Below are 8,679 nucleotides of genomic sequence, written 5' to 3'. Positions count from 1 at the left end.
TCGTTTTTAGACGAGCTTGAAAGACTTTTGAGTCTAATCCGCCCTAAGCCCCCCCCCCTGCCAATGGCTGACACAACAACTTACTGAAAATCATGCTAAACGAAAATCGATATCTACCAACTTTCGTTAAAAATGATTGGCTGCGGTTCTGTCAATCTAGGATTTTAAAGCTCTGCAGTCATCGCCGCTGAACCAAACTGCAATTTATTCGCAGTCTGTATTGTAAGTTACGTATAGGTATAATATAGTATTTCGTATCATAGCAAGTTTACCGACCGTTTCGAACAAGCGCGGGCTCCGACGCAATGTATCGTAATATTATTGTTGTATGTTTAGGGTTTTCGTGTCGGGAAAATCGGTAAATGTTATATCATATTATTTTCTCTCAGTCACAAATTGACATCGGAGCAAAACTACGTCAGAGTCCTCCGTACGTATAATATAATAATATAATTTACGGGGGCGGACGACGGGGAATGTATAACAGTTGCGACAATTCATCCTTAACTCTCTCCCCGTCACTCGTCACTCCTCCGCCCACTATAACCGCCTCCGCCTCGTTCTTTATTCGGCGAAAAACGAATACACCATGAAGGCGCAACATTTTCGCATTGTGTTGTATTCCGCTGACGGATGTGTGCTATATAAGGGAGCAAAAAGCTCATGTTTGTACTCTGCTGATAACGACGTTTGTGTCCCCTCGGCGAGTTATCGTGTGTACACGACTATATACTGCAACAACTACTGTATACGTCTACACTGCAGCCACTATACTGATGTTGTTGCTAGTATTAGTGTTCAAATCGATTTCGTATATATATAAGTGTCGAGGAAAAAAATAAAGCAAAGTTTTATCTCTCCCGAGTCCTGATTCTGGTAAATAAAAACACTCGCACTGCAGCATGATGCGTTTAGGTACTTTCGAGTTTTAACCGAAAACACAGCGTGGTATATTATATATATATATATAACTTACAAATCGGCTGTTTCGATAACGGTAAAGTTTTTATTTTTTTAAGGACAGCGACAATACGTCAGTCTGTATACAGCAACCGTTTGCGTTCAGACGATTTATTTAAAAAAAAAAACCACAGATTTCTTCGATGACCTTTCTACGAACAATAAAAGCACGCGTATTATTACTGTGTATAATATAACGATATAGTAGTGCATACCTCCTGTATATTATACCGCATAGTATAATATATCGTCGATAAGTTTGCGTGAGAACCACTCGTCGCGTCATCGTCAGTCACTATTGGTCACATAATATATAATATTATATATACTCGTATATCGGTATAAACTCAGTATATATTAACTATAAAAGATAGGTGACAAAACCACCGCACTCACAATAATATTATACAAAAGCACTAGGCACATGCCACTAGGCACATGCATACGCGCTAGAGTGTGTGTGTGTGTGTGTGTATGTGTGTGTGTGTATGTGTGTGTGTGTGTGTGTGTGTGTGTGTGTGTGTGTGTGTGTGTGTGTGTGTGTGTGTGTGTGTGTGTGTGTGTGTGTGTGTGTGTGTGTGTGTGTGTGTGTGTGTGTGTGTGTGTGTGTGTGTGTGTGTGTGTGTGTGTGTGTGTGTGTGTGTGTGTTCGGTTCACTCATTCATTTCGGCCGAGTCCGTTCGTTGCGAGTCGTGACCGGTCGACGTATACATTATAATATGCGCGATCAGAGGTCTCTTCTCGATTTCACTGCTCTGCGAACCGTTCTCGTTATATTATCCCGAGTCGGTTGATTTCAACACCTCGTCGCTTATTATGATATACCTATTTATATTTGTGTGTGTGTGTACATTACTTCCCGACGACAAAGTTGCGGTGAAGTTATCGTCTGATATATACGATAAATGGCGGTAGTGTTGATGATACCGTAGTGGCGGCGGTAATGGTGGCGGTGGTTTTTACATTTTTTTTCGCTCTAAATAATTAATCGTACACCACCGCCACTGCCGTCGTCGTCGTCGTCGTCGTCGTTGTATGATAATATACATTACCATAAGAATGTCCGTCTCGGACGGAAATGATGCTGCCGTTGCGGCGACAACGGCGATGACGGTGTAAAGCGCACTCATTAGACACATCGGCCGATGATTCACACGGCGCGTGCAGGAGTCTGCGGCCATCATCGGACACCCGATAAATCAGACCACGCACGTGTATTCTAATTAAATGGCAGAGATCGCTTCCCCGACCCCGCCAGCCCATTCTCCTGCGGGGATCTACGACTATACGTGGACGAGTCCTCGCAGCTACGAATTGGCTTAATGATGTAGATACGACACATTATATATACATATATAGGTAGAGGTATAGTGTACGGCAGAAATCCCGCCTCCGAAGGTTTGTCCGTCTATATAGCTCGTAAGTCGTCTAAGTACACAATATGCGTTTAATATCCGCATGCCGCACGGAAAAGTTTATACCGAGTTTAACGCTGCTTTTTAATTTTAAATTATTAAAGTAATTTTATATCGAACGTATACTTATTGAAGGAAGGCTGCTCTATACACGACTGTATGGAATGTAAATAGGTACACGAAATTTTGACTGAATGTTTATATTAACATTCTCTATATACACCATAACATTTTGACTTGTTTTGAGCTGTTTACGGATATTTTCAGTTTCCAATTTTTTTAGGTTTTTTTTTCAATGAATATCAATAAAATTTTATTCGTTTGGTCAAAAAGCTTGAAAATTTAATACAAGGTTCTTAATAAAATGTGACAAAGTCAGTTGAAAAATATTAAAAATACAGTCACAATTTTTTTATAAGTATTTAAAGTTAGAATTTTGATAAAATACGAAAATGTGCAAATTGTTTTGAGTTTGTAATTCATACAATTTTTACTTTTTAAATCTAATGTTTGAAAATTTAATACAAGATTTCTCACACGTTTGTCTACCGGAAAGTCAAATTAAAATTTTATGAGCGTTTGAAGTTTTCACATCAATTCCTATACTTGATAACATTTTCAAAATATTTTGACTAATTTTTAGCTGTACATTTTCAATTTTCTATTTTTTAGGTTTTTTTTCTATAAGCGTCTATATAATTTTATTTGTTTGGTCACAAAGCGTGAAAATTCAATACAAGGCTTCTGATATATTGTTACAATAGCAGTTGAAAAACATTAAAAATACATAAGCACAAGTTTTTTTATAAGCATTTTAAGTTTGATCTTTGACAACATTTATCAAATTGAAAATTGAAAAATGATTTTATATACTTAAAAATGTATAAAATGTTCAAACTTTATAGCTAAGGATTGAACTTTTAAAACAAGGTTCTAGAACCTTACAGAACTAGGTTCTGTCACCAAAAAAATATAAAAACAGTTTTTTTTTTTATTCAAATTTGGACGAAATTACATATTAAGTAACCAAGAATGTAATGTAATTTTAAAATGTAACCCTATCCATTACAGTGACTCACTTGTAACCTACTGTACAGCAAAGCAACACCCACTTACCCGCTTTTTAGTTTTTATTTATGGCATGTTTAATTCCTAAAACCATCGTTCTATGCGTTTTTTCATAAAAATAGTTTTGATGTTTCACATCTGCCATGCGTCCCACGACTGCTCACTTTTTATTTGTTTAAATAAATATAGTTATTACTTATTTTAGAACAAAATAAGTCAAAAGGATGTAAAATATCTATTGTGTTAATATAAAAAAGCAAAGGTAAATGTTTAATTTATTGATAATGAAAAATATTTAAATTGTAAGCAATGTTATTTATGAATTTTGATCTAGTGTCATGTAAAAAAGTGATGCTATAAAAATAGCATATCTATAGGCAACTTTTGTTTTTTAGTTATAATAACTCTATCTAAAATTCTAAACGAAATTAATCGATAATTGTTTATGAGGTTATTTACTGGATTTAAAAATAACTTTGTAAATGTATTTCAACTTTCAATATATTATATTATAATAATATTACAATTAATTTTGGTAAAATTGCCTATACAAAACTCCGTAAAATCAGGACAATGCACGGGTTTTATATATTAATTTATCGGAATAAAATTGAGATATAATAATTATTATCATTAATATAATACATTAAATTTACTAAAATATCAATTATTTATATTATATATAGAAAAATATCAAAAAAAAAACGCTAAAACATATTCTGGAGGTGCTGGGATTTGAACCCAGGACTTTCAGCATGCGAAGCAGACACTCTACCACTGAGTTACACCCCCAAGTAGGAGAAGTTTATGATTCTTCTGTATTTAAGCATGGCTTAGTAATTTTATTACCTATTATAGTATCTAAAAATAAAATATCAACAATTTAATTAGAAATAATTAATTATAATATGTATATGAGTATATGAACAATGGTATAGATTTAAAAACAATATTCAATATAGGTGTAGGAAAATAAATAATTATTTAAAACTAATTTAAATCTAATAAGTAGCCAGTAGGTTTTAAATTTAAATACTTAGTCAATTAATAAGTAGGTATGTAAGGGGATAGGTAAATTGGGTTCATTGTGAAAGCAGTAAGTTGAGTCCCGGGTTAAAACCAGTAGTAGATAAGTTGAGTCCCGGCTATAAGCCCTCTTTGACTTCTCAATAACGCGAATGGGTTTATTGTTTGTAATTGGTGGCTCGGTCAACGTAAAAAGTATACGATAATATTATAAGACATAGTGTTATTATTATTTTTTTTATAGTTATATTTACCGTTAAAACAAATGCTTCATTATCTTCAGCATGTTTTTGTTTTTTTGGAAAGAGATTCGTCTTTGAAAACAATTATATTATGACAATTATTAATATGATAATTAATAATAATATCAAACATTCAAATTACAATAATGTATCGTAATTTATAACTATTAGTGTTTCAACATAATCAGTAATCACTGATTTTCTACACAGATAGCATATTATTTATACCTTGTGCTGAAAACGGAAACTGCATCATGATTCATGATTCATGGCCATATTGCCCATATTATAACTGATCTAAATAATATTATCAATATAGACAAATTCTATAGTTATTATTCGTGATTTATAATTTATATGAACAGTAAACAGGGGATGATTACACGTAGTTATTTAGTTTATTTTTAAATGTTATGCTTACTATCTATACGACTATACCTATGGTTTGGGGCTACATGAGATAAAGAACGAGTTAATAATTGTTTATAAATAATACAATATGCATATATATTCTGCCTAAATATTATAAACAATACCTACTGAATATTTTAATTTCCGTTATTTCAGAATAATATATTATTTAATTTTAATGATTGAATGTACCTATATAATAATATTGAAGATACACAATAGTTATTATATGATACCAGAAAATATGAGAATTTAAAAAGTTTGTGACATGTTTATATGTTTAAATAGTTTAAAACTTATCAAGAATAGAAGCGTACCGGGGTAATTAATTTGTTTAATTATTTAATAATGTACATAGTAGATGTACCATTGTACCTAATATGAATATTGAATAATACGTACTTCAGAGGACGTTTAGGATGATGTTATGTGGTGGTGGTCATAGCAATAACTGTTTTGTGGCGGGAAGAACCGAGAAGGCTATACAGTCGTAACAAAGAAACGAAATTTGCACCACATAAAAAAAGAGAAATTGGCTGTGGCGTTGTGCATTATTGTTTTTATTTTTTTCATATCAGTTGTACGAAAAAAGTTCTTATTGTTACCAAATCCATTGTTATTTGTGTTTTTCTAACTTAACAAACATTTTTTGAAGTTCCGATGTCGATAAAATAAAAACGATATTGGACAGCCAAAGTTTCCTTTTTATATGGTGATTATTTCGTTTTTTAGTCGTGCCTCAAATATATAACAATAAATTAACCTGTGAACAATATGCCGCAAAACAAATTATTTACCATACAACTACAGAAACATATTTACTCAAAGAAAACATTACTCAATACGTTCAAAAATTGGGTAATCATTCAATGAAATGAGGGTTAATGTTTTTTTTTTAAAAATAAACCACGTTTAGTGTGTCAAATCTCAAATGGTACTAAAATTTGCAATAAATGTGGTTAAATGCAAGGTTAAACACAGTTGGTATAGTATATAGGTGAGATGATTGTACATTTGTACATGATAGGTCTATGATTGTAAAATATAAACATAATAATTGAATCATATGAATTGAATATGGTTCAAAAAAAATAATAACTGATTTTCAACAGGGCCTGCATTTGAAAAAAAAATTCCGTTATATGTTATTTATATGAACAATTAAAACGTTACACAATTTTTGCGTTTATCGTTATTTAGAATTAAAACGTTATCCAAGTTTTACGTTTATCGTTATTTAAAATAGTGTTAATTACCTATTAAATTTAAGAATAATAACTAATGCGGGTAGGTAATGACCCGGATAAGGAATATAATAATATAATCAAATCTAAGATTGTTTGCATGAAATAAATATTTCTACGAAACCAATAGACCTTGTTTTAAAATATTTCTTTTTGCGTTATGTTTTGTTTTGTCTAATGAATAATGATGTATAATATATTTTGTTAACCGTTATGTTTTGTTTTGCAATATTTAATTATTTTTGATTATTGCTTTCCGTTATAATAACGTTTACAAATAAAATATCAATCGTTTTTTTGTCAAATATAACGTTTGCAAGCCCTGAAGGTTATCAATGATAAAAAAATGTAACTTTATTTTGTAACCATAGATTTCTATACGGTAAAGTATAATTTAATGAAAAAGTAATGTAAAGTGATTAAAATAATTTTACGTTACGCAAATGTATTTATATAAAAATATTTGAAGTAACGAGTAACGTAATTTCATTATTTTTTAAAAGTAATTTACGCAACACTGAGAATACCTAAGTGTTGTCATTTTGACTCAATATGTCGACTGGGGGTGTAACTCAGTGGTAGAGTGTCTGCTTCGCATGCTGAAAGTCCAGGGTTCAAATCCCTGCACCTCCAAAATATTTTTTGCAATTTTTTCCGCGCACGACCAAATAAAATAAAACCCAGCGACAACATATTTTAACATAATAAAACCGATAATTAGAGTTTATTTTAATAAACAATACATTTCTCGTAATTCGTTCCGATTTACTATAATACATTGTATAGTCGTAAATCATGTTGACGTAGACACGGTTCCTGCACTACACTATTCTTCTATTTGTACCAGTAACGCCATCTCTGTTGCTGTGTTAAAAAAATCAGCTGTTATTGTTTTTTAATAATATTAATCATGAATATCATCAATAATATTAGGTATCTTAATAATTATTAATTATTATTAATACTACCTACGAAGACACGTAGTAGCGTAATAGTAATACTGTTAAGTGTATGGGTCATGGATTAAGATATTATATTATAATATTAAATATCCTAGTACACGGTTTTTACGTTATCTTCAAATCTACAATAGATCAAATAGTTAATAATATGTAGGTATATGATATGTTAACACAATAACATCTATACTACAACCTGCACCACGGCCTTGGTAGGTGGTACACGACGTAGACCAGTGCTGTAGCCAAGGGGAGGCACTGGGGGCACGTGCCCCCCCCCGAAATTTTTTTTTGGCTTGTTTTATATTATATGTTTGATAAAAATTAAAAGTGAAGCCTGTCAAATGCGAACCATTTTGAAGGGGTCGGATACTCGGATTTAGGAAATATTGTACATACATCATTAGTGTGTGTGAGTTACCCGAATGCTTTATGTAATTAAAGATAAACGACGGCTAAGATTCTTGGACCTCAGTAACGTACATACTCGCAGTCACGTCACTGTATTTGGTGATAAAACAACTCACATGTGCCACAAAACTCCCAAAAAGAGGAAGAAAAATTCACCCAGTACCAAAAGTCCTATTTAAATTTTTAAAACATATTTGAATTCCTTAATCTCTTTTGTAGGTAATGTAAGAAATTGATTTTTGATTTGTAGTATTATTTAAGGGGCTTTGATACCGTGGTTTTCTGTTTTTGTCTAACACACACGCGACATAGGATTTTAGACTAGTTCTTTGCCAAACCTACCAATAATTGATCTAATGAAGCGATAAGAATTCTAAAAACAGATTTGAATTTGTCGTCAAGTGTACTTGAAATCAACTTAACCACATTTTTGATTTTTTGATTTTAACTTCTCCAAAAATTAAAAAACGAAAATTTTTAAATATACTCGTTTAGATTCTGAGCGAAGTGAAAAATGTATTGATTTTACAATGATGTTTTTTTATTTTTTTATTTTTGTGTCTGTCATCACCTTTTAGGACAGTAAAAATGCTTGGGTTTTCTTCAACAGTAACTTTTCTGATAGGAAAGTGAATTTAGTTGGTACTTTGGTGGGTCAAAAGTAAAAAATTTTCCAGTGGTTTTCAAAAGCGACATGAAAAACAAAAGCAAAATTAAGGAAAAGCGGGAATTTTTACGCAAAATCTGTTTTTGAGAAAATCGATTTTGGTTTTTAGTGCAACTCTAAAATAAATGACCGTAGGTACATGCAATTTTGACTGAATGTTTATATTAGCATTTTCTATATACCATAATATTTTCCAAATATTTCGACTTATTTTGAGCTGTTTACGGACATTTACAGTTTCCATTTTTTTTAGTTTTTTTTTTCTATAAATATCAA

The 8,679-nt window shown here is 31.6% G+C and overlaps 2 non-coding genes across 2 annotated transcripts; one reads left to right on the top strand and one right to left on the bottom strand.

Annotated features, from left to right (window-relative positions):
* Positions 1-4,163: 4,163 nt before the first annotated feature.
* Positions 4,164-4,235, bottom strand: Trnaa-cgc (transfer RNA alanine (anticodon CGC)). The gene has a single exon. It is a non-coding gene; the product is annotated as a tRNA-Ala (tRNA).
* A 2,692-nt stretch (positions 4,236-6,927) lies between these two features.
* On the top strand, positions 6,928-6,999 carry Trnaa-cgc (transfer RNA alanine (anticodon CGC)). Its single transcript has one exon. It is a non-coding gene; the product is annotated as a tRNA-Ala (tRNA).
* The last annotated feature ends 1,680 nt before the right edge of the window (positions 7,000-8,679 follow it).

Source organism: Metopolophium dirhodum, chromosome 3 (assembly GCF_019925205.1).
Source record: "Metopolophium dirhodum isolate CAU chromosome 3, ASM1992520v1, whole genome shotgun sequence".
Lineage (NCBI taxonomy): Eukaryota > Metazoa > Arthropoda > Insecta > Hemiptera > Aphididae > Metopolophium > Metopolophium dirhodum.
Note: the sequence above shows the minus strand (reverse complement) of the source record. Positions and strands in the feature narration are given on the sequence as shown.